Below are 19,647 nucleotides of genomic sequence, written 5' to 3'. Positions count from 1 at the left end.
AAACAATAGAAATAAATCTCACAAACAATGCTGGACAGTCAGGATCCATTTTTATAATTTCATCAACAGAAAAAAAATTCCAAAATGTCTTTTTTATGGTAAAAATATAAAGCAAAAAGTGACTACCAGGAAAGGTAGGATGGGAGTGTCCTCAACAAGGAAAGGCCTGGTTGATAAGAAGCCAAGTGGAGGATCTGGCTGGCAATGCTGTAATTTTCGACAAAGGGGTGATTAAGCAAATATGCACTCTGCAAACTTAAGTTGTACGTTTTTCCCAGGCACTATTCTAAGTATTTTTCCAGAGTAAAAATGTTTCACAACTAAAAATACAGACATTTAAGTCTCTGAATGTTCCCCTAGGGAAGGCACTGGCATTATCCTATAGTATTTTGTTTTTAATTAATCAAAGCAATGCAAATACATATTTGAAAAATCAAATAAAGCTTGTTATGCAAAACAAACTAGTGAGGTTCCTCCTACCCAATTTCTAAACAATACAGTTAAAGCTTGAATTTTCATTGGCGTTGATTACTTCCTATGTAAGAAAATGACTTACCCTCTTATATCTCTTATGTAACCTCTCTAAATTATACCACAGCTCTACATCAAGATGAAAACTGATCTTTGTGTGTGTGTGTGTGTGTCTTTGTCTTTTTTTTTTTAGGGCCGCACCTGCAGCATATGGAGGTTCCCAGGCTAAGGGTCAAACCGGAGCTGTTGCTGCCAGCCTATGCCACAGCCGCAGCAATGCCAGATCCGAGCCATGTATGCAACCTACCCCACAGCTCAGAGCAATGCTGGATCCCTAACCCACTGAACAAGGCCAGGGACTGAACCCGCAACTTCATGGTTCCTAATCTGATTCATTTCCTCTGCACCACAACCGGAACTCCAGTAACTGATTTTTTGAAAAAAAGCACAAAAGCAATTCAATGGAGAAAAAAAAATCTTTTCAACAAATGGTGCAGGAAAAACTGGATATTTGTGGAAAGAAAACACTGACTTAAATCTCACTCTATACCAATGTTAATCTAGGTTTACATGGAAGATACAATACTACTAATCTTGTAGAAAATAGAAAAATTATCAGGATCTAAAGAAAACTGTTCTTAGAAATAACAAATGCGTGATCCTTACAAGGAAAAATCAGACAAACTGGACTTCATCAAAATGAAAATCCTTTACTTTGCGACAGATTTAGAGAAAGTTGGTGCAAACTACATACCTGACAGAGATTCATATCTAAAATATAAAAGAAATTGGAAAACTCAACAGAAAGACATCAGCAAAAACATCAAAATGATATTCGAAAATCACGTCCCTAAAACCAACAAGAATACTGACAAAAACAGAGTCAACATTTTCGAAAATCTAGAAATTAACCAAAGGCACGCGGCAATCCGGGGGAAGTTTATTCAAGAAAGACGGCTGAATCTCAAGGAGACTAGTAAACTTTCCGGCATTTACTCTGCCCTGTTCCCACCCTCTTACCCCGGTTCCACCGTAGATTTAAAAGCCAACAGTCCCCAAGCCCCCAAAACCAGCAGCTTGGCGATTACCTGAGGGCGGGAGAGGAGGGCGAGCCCCTTCACTACCACAGTCCCAGAGGGCCGTCTTTATTTAACACGTCTGTGGTTTCCTGAAAGACCCCGTTCCCAAAGCTATTTTACATCTGCTCTAAGAGCTTACCTAATGCGAAAAATAAAGCCTCTTCCCCAAGGGCATATGGCAAAAATAACTAGATGCAATCATATCATTTTATAGCTGACTGAGGCAGCGGGTAACAAATGAGACGAAAAGCAGGCTAACTGCAAAGCTTAAAAAGAAAAGGCGGGATTTAGAAAAGCTCCAATATATTTTGAGAATCTGGATAGTCAAATGTATGCCCAGAGCCACACACATGCCCTAGGTTGTGGGTATCACAGGAAAGGCCAGAGAAGGCCCTAGGCACTCACCTCTGGCTAACTTGGAAGCTCTGCACAAATGGGAAATGAAGGGTAAGGTACAGTTAAAAATTTCCTGGCTGAGGGCTGAAGGTGTGCTCTGACTCACACACACACACAGACTAGGAGACTTACTGGTTCCAGACATTTAAGGAAATCACTGTCCAATTATTGACTGACCACTAAGCTGAGTAGAGAATTCAGTGGCCACACATGACAAGGAAATGTATTTTACAGAATCAGGTATCCAAAAAAACCCCACTAAACAAACAACAAACAGTAACAACAGATACTGGGGAGGCGAGAATATCTAATCATCAGAGATGCCACATTATTGAAAATATATTCTCAACAAAAAATGACAAGATTATTTTCATAAAAAATCAAGTCATGGCTCGTACAAATTAAAAAAAAAGGCATGTCTCTGAGGAGACTCAGACATTGGACTTAGGAGACAGAGAAGTAAATCAGCTATTTTAAACATTTTCTAAGAACTAAAGGAAGATGATGTCAAAAGAACTACAGGAAAGTATGAGAGGGATGTCTAACAAGCAGAAAATATCCATGAGGATATGAAACAAATCCTGGAGTTGAAAAGTTCAATACCAAAAGTGAAAAATTCACTCCAAGTTTTCAGCATCAGATGGGAGCAGACAGAAGAATGAATCAGTGAATCTGAAGAAACACCAATTGAGACTATCTACTCCGAGGAGCAGGGAAAAAAAGTGTGTGTCATACAACTGAGGATATCATTAAGAATACCAGTATTCAACATCCAGAAGAAGAGAGGAGAAAGAAGAGTGTGGAAAGACTATTTGAATAAAAAATGTCTTAAAATTACCCATATTTAATGGAAAACAACCTAAACACCCCCAAAGCTATGAAAACACAGGTAGGACACACACACAAAAAGACCCACACCTAGGTACAGTACATCATACACAATGTCCAAAAAAAACAAAGAGAATCCTGGAATTCCCACTGTGGTACAGTAGGTTAAGAATCCAACTGAAATGGCTTGGGTCACTGTGGAGTTGCAGCTTCAATCTCCAGCCTGGCACAGTAGGTGAAAGGATTTGTCGCGAGTTCCAATTGTGGCTCAATCTCCAGCCTGGCACAGTGGGTGAAAGGATTTGTTGGGAGTTCCAATTGTGGCTCAGTGGTGGTAACAAACCCGATTAGTATCCATGAGGACGCAGGTTTGATCCCTGGCCTTGCTCAGTGGGTTAAGATCCAGCGGTGCTGTGAGCTGTGGTATAGGTATCAGATGCAGCTCAGATCCTGCATTGCTGTGGCTGTGGTATAGGCTGGTAGCTCAGCTCTGATTCAGCCCCTAACCTGGGGACATCCATATGCCATGAGTGTGGCCCTAAAAAGACCAAAAAAAAAAAAGGATCTGACATTGCCATGGCTGTGGCATAGGTCACAGCTGTGCCTCCGATTCAATCCTTAGCCTGGGAACTTCCATATGCCGAGGGTGTGGCCATTTAAAAAAAAAAAAAAGGAAGGAAGAAAGAAAGAAAAAGAGTCCTGAAAGAAGCTAAGAGATAAGCAACTTGTCACATAAAGATCCTCAATAAAATTAACAGCTAATTTCACATTGGAATCCATGAAAGCCATAAAACAATGGGAGGACATATTCAAAGTCCTGAAAATAAAAAGACTGTCAACCAAAAATTCTGTAACTACCTTTCATAAATGAAGGAGAAATTGACATACTCAACAGATAAACAAAAACTGAGAGAACTGGCTGCTGGCAGACCTGCTGTACAATACTAAAGGATGGAAGGACAGTAGCCAGTAACACAAATACTCCTGAAGAAATGAAGAGCACGGTAAAGGTTACTTGGTAAGTAAATATAAAAGACAGCGACGTTTTAAAGCTTATGACTCTTCCTTTTTCCTGGATTTAGAAGACATATAAAGGAGTTCCTGTCGTGGCTCAGTGGAAACAAATCTGACTAGTCCATGAAGACACAGGTTTGATCCCTGGCCTTGCTCACAGGGTTAGGATCTGGCATTGCCATGAGCTTTGGTGTAGGTCACAGACACAGTTCGGACCTGGTGCGGCTGTGGCTGTGGTGTAGGCCAGCGGCCTCAGCTCCAATTCAGCCCTAGCCTGGGAACCACCATGTGCCGTGGTTATAAAGACATAATTTGAATGACAGTAGTAGCACATCCTTCTTTGTCTCTAGCAGTGATTTTTTTTTCTTACTATCTTGTATCTGATAAGGATATAGCCACTCCAGCTGTTTTTTTGGCTACTGTTTGCATTGTATATCTTCTTCTATGCTTTTACTGAATCTAAATTGTCTTTCAATCAGAAGAGTCTCTCTTCTAAGCGTATAGTTGGATTGTGTTTTTTTATCCATTCTGCCAAATCTCTGCTTTTTTATTGGAATATGTGATTAATTTGCATTTAATGTAATTAGTGATAAGGAAGAATTTATGTTTTCCATATGATTTTTGCAGTTATGTTTTCCAACAGATTTTTTTCTGTTGTTGTTCCTTTATGCCTCTATTATTGCTTTCCTTTTTTTTTTTTTTGCTTTTTAGGGCTGCACTGTGGCACACGGAGGTTCCCAGCCTAAGGGTCAAATCAGAGCTTCAACCACAGCCACAGCAATGTCCGATTCCAGCCACGTCTGCAACCTACAGCACAGCTCATGGCCAGATCCTTAACCCATTAAGCAAGGCCAGCGATCAAACCCACGACCTCATGGTTACTAGTCGGACTCGTTTCCACTGCGCCACAACGGGAACTCCTTAAGTGCATGTGGAACATTCTACAGTACAGATCATAAGTTAGGCCATTTAAAAAGTCTCAGTAAGTTCAAAAGGAATAAAATCATATGAAGTACGTTCTCCGACTACAATGGAATGGAACCAGAAATCAATAAGGAATTTTGGAAAATTAACAAATATGTGGAAATTAAGCAACAGACTTCTAAATATTCAAGAGAACAAAGAAGAAATCACGTGGGAAATTATAAAAATATGTTGAGATGAAAACAAAAACACAACACACTAAAACTGATGGGATCAGTGAAAGCAGGGTTAAAGGGAAATTTATAGTTATACATGCCTACACTAAGAGATATGAAATCAATAACCAAACCATCCATCATAAGAAACCAGAAACAAAGCCAATCAAACTCAAATAAGACAGAAGAAAATAATTAATGTTACAGCAGAAATGAAACAGAAAATAAAAAAATTAAAAATCACAAAGAATATCAATGAAATCAAGTTTGTTCTTTGAAAATATCAACAAAATTAACAAAATTCTAAGCTACAGGCTGACCCCAGCCCCCCCAAAAAAGACAAACTACAGGCATATGTTGTTTTATTGGGCTTCAGAGATGTGTATTTAACAAACTGAAGGTTTGTAGTGACCCTGCAGTGAGCAAATCAGCACCATTTTTCCAACAGCATTTGCTCACTCATGTCTGTGTCACATTTTACTAATTTTTCCAACATTTCAACTTTTTTCATTATCATTCTGTTTGTTATGGTGACCTGTGACAAGCCATCTTTGATATTACCATTCTGGGTCACCACCAACCATGCCCACATAAGATGGCAAACTTCATCAATAAACATTGTGTGTTCTGATAGCACCACTGACTGAATGTTCTACCTCTCCTCAGGTCTCCCAATTCCCTGAGAACTATATTGAAACTAGGCCAATTAATAATCCTACAATGGCCTCTAGGTGTTCAAGTGAAAGGAAGAGTCAACTGATGTGGCAAGCTTCATCGATACTTTTTTTTTTTTTTTTTTGTCTTTTTTTAGGGCTGCACGAGCAGCATATGGAGGTTCCCAGGCTAGGGGTCTAATCAGAGCTGCAGCTTCCAGCCTACGCCAGAGCCAGAGCAACGCAGGATCCGAGCCGCATCTGCGACCTACACCACAGCTCACGGCAATGCCAGATCGTTAACCCACTGAGCAAGGCCAGGGATCGAACCCGTGACCTCATGGTTCCTAGTCGGATTCGTTAACCACTGCGCCACGACGGGAACTCCACCCCATCATTCTGATTGAACCCATGACCTTAGTAACGTCCCTGAGATACAGTGCATTTGAAGTAAATACTCTAACAACCTCATGTTTCATATTTTTAGCCTACTCCCCACACTTGACAGCTTGGGAAGGTACAGAATTAGTACTTGGGAAATAACCTGCCTTCAGGATTATTATTATTATTTTTTTTTTGTCTTTTGTCTTTTTAGGGCCACATCCAAGGCACATGGAGGTTCCCAGGCTAGGGGTCAAATCGGAGCTGTAGCCACCAGCCTACACCACAGCCACAGCAACGCCAGATCCGACCTGCGCCTGCAACCTACACCACAGCTCATGGCAACACCGGATCCTTAACCCACTGAGCGAGGCCAGGGATCGAACCAGCAAACCCATGGTTCCTAGTCGGATTCCTTTTCGCTGCGCCATGACGGGAACTCCACCTTCAGGATTTTCAGGCATTATTTCATTACCAATTATTTTCCAATGTTACTGATTCCTCATTTCTCTTATATGCTCCACAACCAAAAGCTTTTAGGATCTTCCCTTTATTTCTCAAGTCTGAAATTCCATCACGATGTACTTTTTCTGATGTTTTCTTCCAGTCACTTATGCTGTGCCTGCTGAGTTCTTCCCATTTGTAAATGCGAGATCTTCGTTCAAGTATTCTTAAATAATTTCCTGCATCCATTTCCTCCCCTGCTGTAATTCTGACTTTTCATGTTGAACTTAATCAAGAGTGATTCTCTAATTTTCTTATTTTCTCCTACTTTACATTTCTTTTTGGCCTACTTTGTGAAAAGATTTTCTCAATTTATCTTCTAACCTTCTACGAGAAGTTTAATATCCTAAATTTTTAACTCTTCTATTATTTCACATTCTAAATGTCTGAGCTCATCTCTGTTTTCTGAGGATTGCTTTTTTTTAAACTAGCATCCTTTCATGGTCAAAGATAAAATTATCCCTTCTTCCAGAGACATATAACTTTCAAAAGAAGTTTTCTTCTTGAATTGTTCATATTTCCTTCTTCCCTTTCTTATTATGGTTATCCTAAAATGTTTGATCCTTAGCTTCATATTTTAAAATGAGGGGAGGGAACGGGATGGATGGGCTGCTTGGGGTTCACAGATGCAGACTGTTGCCTTTGGAGTGGATTAGCAATGAGATCCTGCTGTGTAGTTCTGGGAACTACGTTTGGTCATTTGTGATGGAGCCTGATGATGTGAGAAAAAAGAATGCATACATGGTGTAACTGGGTCACCATGCTGTACGGCAGAAAACTGACAGAACACTGTCAACCAGCTATAATGGAAAAAATAAAAATCAATGTATTAAAACAAATTTTTTAATCTTAAAAAAATAAAAAATGAAACACTTAAAAGTTGCCTAGTTGATGAACCTAGAGATTATCATACTAGGTGACGTCAGAGAAAGGCAAGTATAATATCCCTTACATATGGAATCTACAAAATGATACAAATGAACTTATTTACAAAACAGAAACAGACACATGGACACAGAAAACAGATAGGGTTGGGGGGGCAGACTGAGGGTCTGGGATTGGCAGATGCAGTTGCTGTGGATGGAATAAACAGTGGGGTCCTACTGTGTGGCATGGGGACTATATTCAGTATCTTGCGATAAACTTTAATGGAAAAGAATTTAAAGTTGCCTAGAAATTCTGTGTTAATGGGCAGGTATGGGCATGAGATGATCAGTCTGATGATTTCTCTGGGGGACCCCCCCATCGGTTATTAGATGTTGGTCTTTCTTCCCGATCATCAGCTTGCTGGTCTTTCTTCCCCGTCGTCAGCTTCCTGGTCTTTCTTCCCCCTCGTCAGCTTGCTGGTCTTTCTTCCCCGTCGTCAGCTTGCTGGTCTTTCTTCCCCGTCGTCAGCTTGCTGGTCTTTCTTCCCCGTCGTCAGCTTGCTGGTCTTTCTGCCCCGTCGTCAGCTTGCTGGTCTTTCTGCCCCATCATCAGCTTGCTACGGCAGGAAGAACCACCCCACCTCCTATCAGGGGGTAGGAGCCTGACATCCAGTATCCTTAGCACCCGGAGGAGAAAAGGTACTGGGCGTGATTCCCAGTTCAACACGTAAGTTTCCACCCAATCCTCTCTGGTTTCGAGCATAACATCGTTAACCAGAGCTTCCCTCTGAATGTCAGAGCAGAAACTTGGACGAAGGTTAAGAAACCTCTTCTTTGGCACCATGAGTATTAACCTGCTATTAACCCTCAGACAACTGTGTCAAGGTATCTGCAGCCACTAATTCCTGAAGCACCCGGGTGTTCAACGGCACAATTCCAGACCAATTCTAGGCCTTCCCCACTCAAAGTGCAAAGGTGAGTTTTCTCAACTCTACGAAGTCAGTTACCACTTGCTGCTTTCCAGCTTCCAACATTTTACCTCTGTGACCAACTGTCCAGTTTTGTCCTTAAAAAACAAAATTACTATAATTCCAGTAAGGGTGTGACATCAAAGCAAATGGTAATTTAATTCACCATGTTTAAAAGGAGAGTCCTCAGTTTTGGTGTGTCATGTCTTCACTGTTGTTCAATTTTCGGTATGAAATTTAGGCTCAAGTTCTGGTAGGTCATAAGAGTTTTGTCAAAGTGGTTGTAATCATTTTGGCTTTAATATCTACTTTTTCTATACTATAATCAAGAAATATAGACACAATGCCAAGTAGTTATGCTGTGAGCCACATGGGACACTTATGATGGAGCATGATCATGTGAGAAAAAGGAATGTGTGTGTGTATGTGTGACTGGGTCACCTTGCTGTACAGTAGAAAATGACAGAACACTGTAAACCAGCTATAATGGAAAAAAAATAAAAATAATTAAGCTAAAAAAATAAATTTTTCTGCAAAAAAAAAATACTGAACCATCCAATTTCTCTAATTTCAAATTTCAAATTCCTTTTCAAGCCTAAAACACATTTTTCTTTAATTCACGGAAATTTGAAAAAAAAATCTGTACTTCTTTATTGCGAACAAAGTTTGACATACATCTATTAAACAAAGCATACTGCTATTCAAATCTTATAGCCCTAATTTTTGTTTACTTGATCTATTAAATTCTGACAGGTGAAGTCTCCTGAAAAGACTGATGCTATTAATTTCTCTAAAGAAACTATCTCATGCTTCAGTGCCACCTGAGTTTATCACACAGAAGTTCAAGCCTTATAGTTTAGTGGTCCTAACTTTTTACTAATTAAAAATGTCCTTTTATTCAATCAAAGATTTTGGCCTAGAAAGGTTTTAGCCTTTGCTTGAAATGAAAGAAACTTGCAAGTTTTAACACTATTTTTGCTATTCCTTTATTTTCAATGTTTGTGTCATTTTACTTCAATGTAAACTCTTCTAAAACCAAATAACAAGAATTTTAAATTCAATTTGTAAAGGGGAGGGGGGGGGAATTAATTCCAATTAAGAAAAAGCTGTTGGAAAGATATTGGGTCAAAGTCCTAAGAAAGCTGGTGCATAAGGCTTAGAAAATGAGACGAACCAGGAGATGATCAGGCAGGCAATGTCACACCAAAGGACATCTATTTAGCATACCTTTGCATCACTGTTCCTGGCAAGGCCACCATTAAGTCATTCACTGCCAGGCATAAGACTTCTGATTCCTCCTCTACCTCTTTCTTGTATGAGCTGTTTCAGTAGCATCAGCTGAACTGGCAATAGTTGACTTGGCTTCCTAGTTTCCATCCCTTTTAAACTGCTGCCTCTCCTCACTGATGTAATGATTTTTCATTGCTTTTTAGCATGCAGAGAATACAGGTAAGGATGGGTCTATTTTCAGTAAGGCTGCAACCATACAAAAGTATAAATAAGGAATTATTTAAGGAAGAGGTTCAGGGCAGGGCTTTCAGGCAAGCTTCCTATTCCCACGCCACTAGCTCATCCAATCATCAGGGAACAGTAAAGAGTTCTGCTCTCATCCATCTATCTACACAGAAACCCCAAACTTCAGAGATGTGATGAACTCTTTTCCCCATTGATAGGGGACAACCTATCCTTTTTTGCTTTAGCTGATTTGCTTCAACATGTAACTGGGATGGAGTCAAATGCATTTCCCTATTTTACCATGTGCCAGAAACCTCACTAACTTCTTTACTGAGAGAGGTTAAGCTTATATTAACTGTGAGAACGTTTAAAATATCCACTTTCGATATTTTATATATATACTTTTTTTTTTCCTTTTTATGGCCGCACTTGTCGCATATGTAAGTTCCCAGCCAGGGGTCAAACTGGAGTTGCAGCCATGGCAACTTCAACACCAGATCTGAGCCACATCTGCAGCCTACGCAGAAGCTTGTGGCAACAGTGGATCCTTAACCCACCGAGCGAGGCAGGGACTGAACCCACATCCTCACAGAAATAATGGCAGGTCCCTTGACCCACTGAGCCACAATGGGAATTCCTAAACTTTTTATAAGACTGATGTAATATCTTAAAACTGGAAGACTCTATTAACTCCTAAACTTGGTTAAAAGACAGATTTTTAAAATTATATCACTTTCATATTTTTTCATATTTTGCTTTTTTTTTAGGGCCACGTCCACAGCACATGAACTTCCCAGGCTAGGGGTCCAATCGGAGCTGCAGCTGCTGGCCTACACCACAGCCACAGCAACACCAGATCTAAGCCATGGTCTGCAGCCTACACCACAGCTCATGGCAACACCAAATCCCCAACCCACTGAGCGAGGCCAGGGACTGAACCTGCATCCTCATGAATACTAGTCGGATTCACTTCCACTGCGCCACAACAGGAACTCCCCATATTTTTCTAATTCTAAGGATAATCATACTCACTGTGGGACCACAGTATACATTCAAGTTAAGAACTCTTAAAAACTCCAGTAAGGACAAACATGTTACATCTTACATATCAAAAACTACTACTGCCCAGAGGGAACTATATTTTAGGGATTTCTCCCCTAAAAAAGGAGTTTTTCCTCAACTGTTCCTAAATTTTAATACAAGTACCTATTTCTTAAAAATTTAAACATTGGTAATCCAGATTATTTATTTTTATTATGCTGTTTTCACACCAAGTCCTACACCAATTAGAATGTCTCTTAAACCATGGCTTAAATATACTATTATAATTCAAAAGTTACTAATAAAATTACAGGCTCTTCTTAGTAGTCAATCTCAAATATTTTTAGTTGAAAGTACTAGCAATTTAAAAAAAAATCACTATGGCCTAATTTTCTTGGGTTTTAGTGTTCGAAGTTTGTTCAATATGTTTAAGAAGGCAGATGTCCCTCAATCATTGTTAACAACTTACTTGCAAGCCATGTCTCCGGGTAAGTTTGTTTTCAACACCAGATAATAAACTCGTTCCATTCTTATTTTGACTTGGCATCACAAACTTAGGAGCCACGTACTTCACCTGCTTTGTTTTAAAACTACCGGGTCTTATTCTTAAGACCCCCTCCCTGCCCCGTCCACCAAGATGACAAACGGCTCTAATCGCCGTTTCCTCACTTCCGTCTCTTGAATCCGCTGCATCTGGCTGCTGATCTCCTCGGTTTCCTTCATGCAGTTATGTTCAATGGCCTTCAGCAGAACTCCCTACTTCTAATTTCTAATCCAAACTTTTTCAGATTCCTCCAGCTCAGGCCACAACCTTATAAACCTTATTTTCATGACGTTCATTTAAATTAGTCTCTACTTCCCACAAGGAAAGTACCTGCATCCCCCAGGTGCCAGCTCTGTGCTTTTTAACACTCCTGCCCCCGCCCAAACTCCCTTCCCCTCCACCAGTCTATGCCTGCCACTTCTTCAAACCCTAGATAAAAACTTAGTAGATAAAAGCCAAGCAGCTTTTCCAGTCTTACTATACACCACTCATTTGATTTTGTGTCAGCTCAGTAATTCAAGCTTTCATTATTAAGCATATTCTTTCAGTCATATCTTAGATAATGACCTCTTTGAAGCAGGAACCATACCACTTGCTCTGCATATCTGCATTCTTACCCCTAGGGTGGTACTACCTGAATTTTATATAATAGTTAATCTAATTAAAACAAGTGAAGGTTGGAAGAAATACAACCCTGCAAACAGGGTTTTTATGAATACAAAAAAATTAAATCTCCTAAAACCAAATTCAAATATAACATTCATTTTTTAAAACAACCCAAAGAGAACACCCCTAAATATTTTTTTCTTCACATAGAAGTCAGGTAGTAAAGCTGTAATTAACAACATGCTAATCGTTTTGTTTGTAATTTTCTAAATCTAGCCCCCAAAAGCTATTATATAAAGCTTTAATATTTTATAAACCATAACCATGCTTTTTCAATGTCTAACCAGTTTTGCTTTGGCCTTCTATACTTCACAAATACAAAACCTACATAATAAAAGTTCACAGATGAGGTTTTATTTCTTCAGGACAACAATTAAAATTCTTAGAGCAAGAGTGTGTTAAGCAAACTTCATACAAATTCCAAAAAACAAAATTTTATATAAATATTTTCATTCATAAGCTCAAAAACATTTATAATTCAAACATCAATGAGAAAATATTTTCATGTCCATTTGGCACAATTTACAAAACATATCTATTTCTCAAAACTAGGCATACTAGAGTGTAAAGATACATATTTTCATTGTTATGTACTTTTTACAACTTTATTATAATACATATCTCAAGGGAAAAAAAAAAAAAAAACTTTCTCCCAAAGGCACAAATTGTTACACTGCAAGGGGTTTCCAGTGCTGAACATTTATGAAAAACAATGCTGTAACCATTAATCCCATTTGGGGAAAAAAAAAATTATTCAAGCACCGCAAGTAAAAATCATGATCCATTCATTCCACTGCAGATCCACTTACAAAGTGTCCTTCACGGGTTTTAACCATCCCAACCTTTGGGCAACTGTCCTTAAGGTAACATTCTCCCTCTTTACACATCATGTCAAACTCTTTCTGGTTGAGAGTGGATGCTTACCTGTAAACCAAAGTACACAAAGTTATCCTACCCCTAAATCACAATCAGACACACTCACATACCTTGGGAAGTGACCTGCAATGCATGCCTGAAAGCTGACTTACACAATGCCCAGAAACCCTTATATAAGGAGGCAGTCCCAGTCCTCCTCTACTCACTCCTGGGCTGTACGCCTAGAGAGCACTGTGGAGACAGCAAGCCAGGCAGTTATGTTACCCATGGAAGCAGTTCACGTCTCTGCGTTCTAAACAAAGTTTCTGGTCATAAAATTAACCTCTAAAGGGTTACCGTTAATGAAAACCACCAAACATCTCCTGATGCTGATATATATCACACTGGGGGAAAAAAAAAAAAAGAAGGGCCATAGTACCAACCAGCTATCATCTGATTTACCTCCAGACTCACCCAACAATGCCCAACAGAAAGGAGACAGATTCAGGCATCAGCTCTCCACACCCTGGAAATGGATAAATATGTTCTAAGTTCAAAAATAAGCCAAACTTGCTTATGATGATGGATGTCAGAACAGCGGTTACGTCTGTGAGGGGAAATCAATAAGAAGGGGCAGAGGGCATCTTTTTCAGGGCAGAAAATGTTATATATCTTGATCCGGGGAGAAGTTACCTGAGAGTATTTATTTGCGGAATTTCATTGAGTTGCACTTATGAGACTTCTGCACTTCACTACATGTAAGTTATATATAAATAAAACATTTAAAAGTCACCAGTAATAGTTTAAAAAAAATCTAAAACCTTTTTCTCAATTTGCATCCTTTTTCATCATTTTTCCATCACTTTTTTTTTTTTTTTTTTTTTTTGCTATTTCTTGGGCCACTTTTGCCGCATATGGAGGTTCCCAGGCTAGGGGTCGAATCGGAGCTGTAGCCGCTGGCCTACGTCAGAGCCACAGCAACGCGGGATCCGAGCCGCGTCTGCAACCTACACCACAGCTCACGGCAACGCCGGATTGTTAACCCACTGAGCAAGGGCAGGGACTGAACCCGCAACCTCATGGTTCCTAGTCGGATTCGTTAACCACTGCGCCACGACGGAACTCCCTTCCATCACATTTCTAATCACAGAATACCAATACTCCCTAAATGCAACTCTTTCCCCTTAGAAAAACCACAAGGCTTTATAATATTCTTCCAGCATTTTTCTTATTCTGCCTCATATTAAGTCACTTATATACTAATTCAGTACTCATCAAGCGTTCATGTGCAAGACATGTGCTCCCTCCAACATCTACCCAACACCCCCCCCCAAGAAACCAAGTTAGTTAGTTCCCTGAGCGGGATTCCAGACGCTCTCTCAGCTGGTTTCTAACAGTGTCTCCTTATTTACTCCCCTCACTTCTCTATGGGAATGTTCTCCCCCCCGCACACTTTTCCCAACCATCCTTTGAGACGCCGTTCAATTTCCTTGCATCCTTCGCCTTACTTGTACAGACCCTGCTGTCTGTGTCTGCACTGTCCAGTACAATAACCATGTATGACTACTCAGCACTTGAGGTCTGGCTGGTCTGAACTGAGATATGCTTCAGGTATGTGACATCCACTGGATTAGGAAGACTTGGTGTGGGAAAAAAGAATATAAAGTATCTCATTTGCATGTACACGGAGACATGATAGTACTCTGAATATACTGGGTTAAATAAAATGCATTAACAATGCTCATTTTAATTATTACTTTTTAATGTGGCTACAGAAAAATTTAGGTCATACTGTGGTTCAACGTACTTCCACTAGGCAGTGCTGACCTATGCAATCTACTTATAAATGCCCCACAAATTACCTCTTAATATATACATCACGCACCCCATGAGTATAAGAAATTCAATATTAAGCTTTTCTCCTTTTATAAGTTAAAGATTATTACAGTAAGAATTATTAATAGTAACTAAATGGGATCTGAGTGCCCATTTAATTTTAATATCACTTTTTAAAGACGTTTAACAAAAAAGCTTAAGACATTTCAAAGTATAAAATCACTTTAAAAGTTGTTTTCATATGGCTATAAACTAAAAATGTCACCGACATTTTATATGTATCAGTTTTGATTAAACCTGTAGAACTGCTAATCCTAGAGCGTATTAGCTCTAATTAAGCTAGATTATTTATCATCTAGTCACTTAGTAAAGAAAAAGAGCAGCTTCCATTTTGACCAATGTCATTGTACCAATGCCCAGCAGCCAAGACAAAGAATCTTTATATAATGGTATGAATAAACAACATGGGCAATAAGACATCACTTGAAATAAAGGTGGGCAGAAAAACACTTTTATGATGATAAGTTTTATAAGTAGGAGATAAAACTTACAAATGCATAAGAATGTAAAGGACAGACGTGCAGAAAGGACAGGGAGGCTCCCCTGTCCCCAAAGCTCACCTGTAGAATTAAGCTCACCTGTAGAATTAAGATGTGCCTAGGCTCAAAGCCGGCTGCCCTGCTGTTCGCTCTCTATGTGACCCAAGTCAGACCTTGGTGCCCTGCATACGAAATCACAGCACTACGGTAAGGACCACGCTGCAGAGGCTTATCACTGTCAGTCTCACCTCCTTTTCCTTTAAAACTAATGACTATACAATGGTGGTAAGATTATGGGTGACTTATGGGTGACTCCCCCCACTTCATTTTCCACACTCCTGAAAATACTTTTTAGATATTGAACTTCTAATAGTTTATACTCTCACTCCTCTTCATGTGAACATAAAAGTACTTTTACTAGCTGCCTTTCATCATTTTTTTTCTTTTTTTTTTTGTCTTTTTGCCATTTCTTGGGCCACTCCCGCGGCATGTGGAGGTTCCCAGGCTAGAGGTCCAATCAGAGATGTAGCCGCCGGCCTACGCCAGAGCCACAGCAACACCGGATCCTTAACCCACTGAGCAAGGCCGGGGATCAAACCCGCAACAGCATGGTTCCTAGTCAGATTCGTTAACCACTGAGCCACGACGGGAACTCCTCACCATTTTTTTTAAGGTTAAAATTTGTGTGTGTGGCAGGGGAGGTAGGTGGTAGAAAAACAAACTCAAGTGGGAAATAAGTTTAAGACCGCACCAGCATAAGCATGTATCAAACAAAGGGCAACGTGGAGAGGAAAATGGCAAAGGGAAATATGCTGTTGGAGGAAGTTCTCAGCCCAGAGTAAGCAATGAAAAGATAACATTCATTCTTCTACTGAGGCCACTCCTCCCTCGCAGCTGGGGTCTGCATATGGACCTACGGTACAAACACACACAGCAACGCGCCCGCTTCTCTCTTTAATGGTCACTGCCAGGCTCCCGGTCAAAACCCGAAGGGCGAGTGAAGGAATCAAAGACGTCCCCTAACAAGGCAGACCAGCCCGCCGGCTGGGAAGTAACTCTCGGAAGTTTGAGCCCTCATGCCCAAGCGCATTACTCATCAGCTGACGGTCAGAAAAGGGAACATGCTCCTGGAATACTGAACCTGGTTATACCGTGTGCTGCTGGAACCAGAGACGGCGCGCTCCGGTGATCAACTCTGACCGCCTTTGCAGAGCTGGGCCGAAAAGTGGAACACTACAGAGAGGATACAACTTCGGATCACTCACAGGCCAAGAGCTCCAGTTACCGCAGAAAACACATGGGCGGCAATTACCGCAGCAGCGCACGTGTACTCAACATTCATTCACACCTGAAAGCTAAGGGCTTCACCACGTGAATTCCGTAATGTAAACCTTAAAACTCCATGAAGATAGTTATTACTGTCAAATCCACCCGCGCAGTGCTCACACAGGTGGATTTTAACCCCACCAGTTTCACCTCAAGGCTCACACTTTTTAAACCTTATCCTCCCATCCTGCTTCCATATATACATATATATGTGGTGTGTGTGCATACAGGTACATATATACACACACACAGATGCAAGTATGATTTCTTGTGTGTGTACACACATACATGTGTGTGTTTACGTGTGTGTATAATTGTAAGGCAAGAGACAGCAAGAGGCAATTAATTCCAACTTGGGCAAGGTTCTTATCCACCTTCGCAAACCATTCAACAATAATCAGGAATCACCTCCCTCGCCAGGAACCGGTGTTTTGAAAGTACTAGTTATAGTTAACCTTTCCCTCAAGAAACTGATGAAAAAGATATCTATTATGCTTTCAGTAAAAGGATAAACACCCCGGAAGAAAGGATAAAAAATGTCAATCTCTTATAAAAATTAGGTAAATAGAAAAAATACAGGTAAATACATTCTGTACACTGCACTTTAATCTCGACAATTTATTAAGCACCTTTTACCTTTCAATTATACTTCTGGCTCATAACATAGTTTCTAGACTTTGCACAAAGTCTTTGAAAAGCCGTCTTTTCCACAGAAAACAAACAGGGTGGAGACGGGAGGGGAATGGGCAAAACAGGTGAAGGAAACCAAGAGGTACAAATATCCGTTTTTAAAATAAGTAAATCACGAGGATATAAAATTTAGCCTAAGAAGTATGGTCAATGATACTGTAATAACTGCGTACGGACTTAGCAAGGTGGTCATTCGCAATGTGTTTCAATGTGGATCCCTACGTTGTACACCTGCAACTAACATAATACTGTATGTCAACTGTATTTCAATTAAAAAAAGCTGTACTTCCAACTTCAATGCATGCTATACATACGGAAAAAAGCTTAATACCTAAAACCTTGTGTTTATCACTCTAACTTCACTTGTACCAAAATTTAGACACGCAGAATTAAATTTCAAGAAACAAATCACTCACCTATGCTTTTCACAAGTTACTGACAAGATTACAGTTCCAAGCATCCCAAATGAAACGCGAAGGCTACAGCTTGCAGACAGATGAGGCCGGGCAGAGACGAGCAGAGGGCGAGTGCCAGAGAGATCCCCTGGAATACGCCTCTTAACTCCCAGAGAGGCTCACGGGGGGGCTGCTTCTGCCCTGCCGCATTTCTCCTCCTCTTCCTCCTGAAATCCTCAGCTTTTCTCCTCCTGGACCTCACAGGATTTTTTTGTTTTCCCTGCTAATATCTTTCAAATGTCAAAGGATCCTTTATCTTGAATTTAAAGGTACAAAAACATATGAGCTCCTCCTAAACACCAAAGAGTTCCCAGTAAATCCAAAGAGGATAGTAATGTCAGCTCAACTTCGGCAGACCCAAGAGAAAATGAAACCGCACAGGAGCGGAGGCTCGAGAGATGAGAATACACCTGTTTTCAGGGCGACACCACAGCCTGAAGAAAGGCCACAAATTGAATTTGGTGTTCTACCTTCTAGGTCTCAAGAGATCTTTGTTTTTTTAAGGGGGGAAGAAGAGAAATACTGTAGCCAGCCAGCAGGGTGAGCTAGTGCTGGAATCAGTTCACTTAGTCTCAGTTCTCTCCAAATTCAATGGTGTCAAGGATTTGCACTATTAAAAGCAGCTATTCTCTCTGAATAAACCTGAATTAAAAGGCACTTTTTCTAGAGCGGCTTCTGTCACTGCTACATAATTGTTCATTAGTTACAGATTCTCCATCTACAAAGCAGACATTCTCTATGCCACGTGGATTAATGTGAGGAAAGAAATGTTAAAAAAAACCCAGAGCTTATTTGAATATCTATCCAAAATATTACAGTATCCCTCCCTTATCCTCATGTTTATTTTATAGTTAATGCTAAAAAATTTTTAAATATTTTTTTAAAGAACTGCTAAAACTAGTGGTCTAAAAACTTAGAGCTGGATAATTCAACACTCCAATTTCTGCATGCAGTGCAAGCTACAGCTGCCTTATGATATGCCTGAAAAGCAGTGTGAGAAAAGCAGTCCCACCAGAGTAAGACCCCTTGTTTTCCTTTTGAGTCACATTCGAGAAGAAATGCTAACCAGGAATTTGGGATGAGAAAAAAGATGAGCCTGATCTCTCCTAAACAAGCAACTTCTTGGAAAAGATCTTAAATTGGAGGTAACTCCATCACTTCGTCCTTGAGCCTTCCTTTTCCCCTCCTGTTACCCAGCATAGTCTCAACTCAACCACAACCAAACTCTCCCTCTTTTATAACTTGAATGGCAAATTAAACCTGCAAAGGTTAAGGGGTGCAGGTGACAGACTCACTTTATAATCACAAATAATCTGAAGTAATCCTAATGCTCACACCACTAGGGTAGAATTCAATCCGCTTCCACAGCGTTCAAACGAAGAAATACACCACCTTTCCAGGAGAAAATCAACTACTTAAATGTACCTTAAATGACCCACAACAGCTTTAAACCCTCAAGACAATTTACCTGTTTTCGTTAAATGTGACATCCAAGGACGTTAAAGGTAATTGTGGGATCCCATCACGAACAGTTTAACCACTTGCTGAATTTCCTACTAGACCTTACAGATCTACCCTCAGCAACAGTACTAGTCAGTCCTAATGAGCCGCCTTGAACAGGGGGCAAAGAGGCATGTCCATTAACCAACTAAAATGCTATTACAAAATGAAAGGCGCTAGCATCATTCTTTTCAGCATCTATCTCATTTCTTACGTAATAATTGGAAGTAATGGCAATTACCTCAAACATGCCAAGAAGCTTATCAAACTACCTGTTTTTTCAAATTACTGCGTCAAGATTGTTTTCTGAAAACCTCAAAATTCAAAAGCAACATCGCTTTGAAATTACCTGAAATGTCTGCATTTTGTATCTGCATTTGTTTCCCCGGAAATCACTTTAAAAACTAAGTCACCATATCAAGGTAAATGTAAGTTTTTAAT

At 40.0% G+C, this 19,647-nt stretch overlaps 1 protein-coding gene across 27 annotated transcripts in view; it reads right to left on the bottom strand.

The window, feature by feature from the left end:
- ZNF644 (zinc finger protein 644) overlaps positions 1–19,647 on the bottom strand; it is a 115,864-nt gene that overhangs the window by 93,813 nt on the left and 2,404 nt on the right. Inside the window, exons 3-5 of one of the 27 annotated variants that reach the window (XM_021090284.1) lie at positions 15,335–15,417; positions 13,323–13,386; positions 12,815–13,112 (exon numbers count right to left, since the gene is read on the bottom strand). The exons of 21 other annotated variants lie outside the window; for them this stretch is intronic. The gene's annotated coding sequence lies outside the window, so the exon portion shown is untranslated. 5 more of the 27 variants (XM_021090262.1, XM_021090263.1, XM_021090261.1 and 2 more) reach the window with 5 other exon arrangements.

Source organism: Sus scrofa, chromosome 4 (assembly GCF_000003025.6).
Source record: "Sus scrofa isolate TJ Tabasco breed Duroc chromosome 4, Sscrofa11.1, whole genome shotgun sequence".
Taxonomy (NCBI): domain Eukaryota; kingdom Metazoa; phylum Chordata; class Mammalia; order Artiodactyla; family Suidae; genus Sus; species Sus scrofa.
Note: the sequence above shows the minus strand (reverse complement) of the source record. Positions and strands in the feature narration are given on the sequence as shown.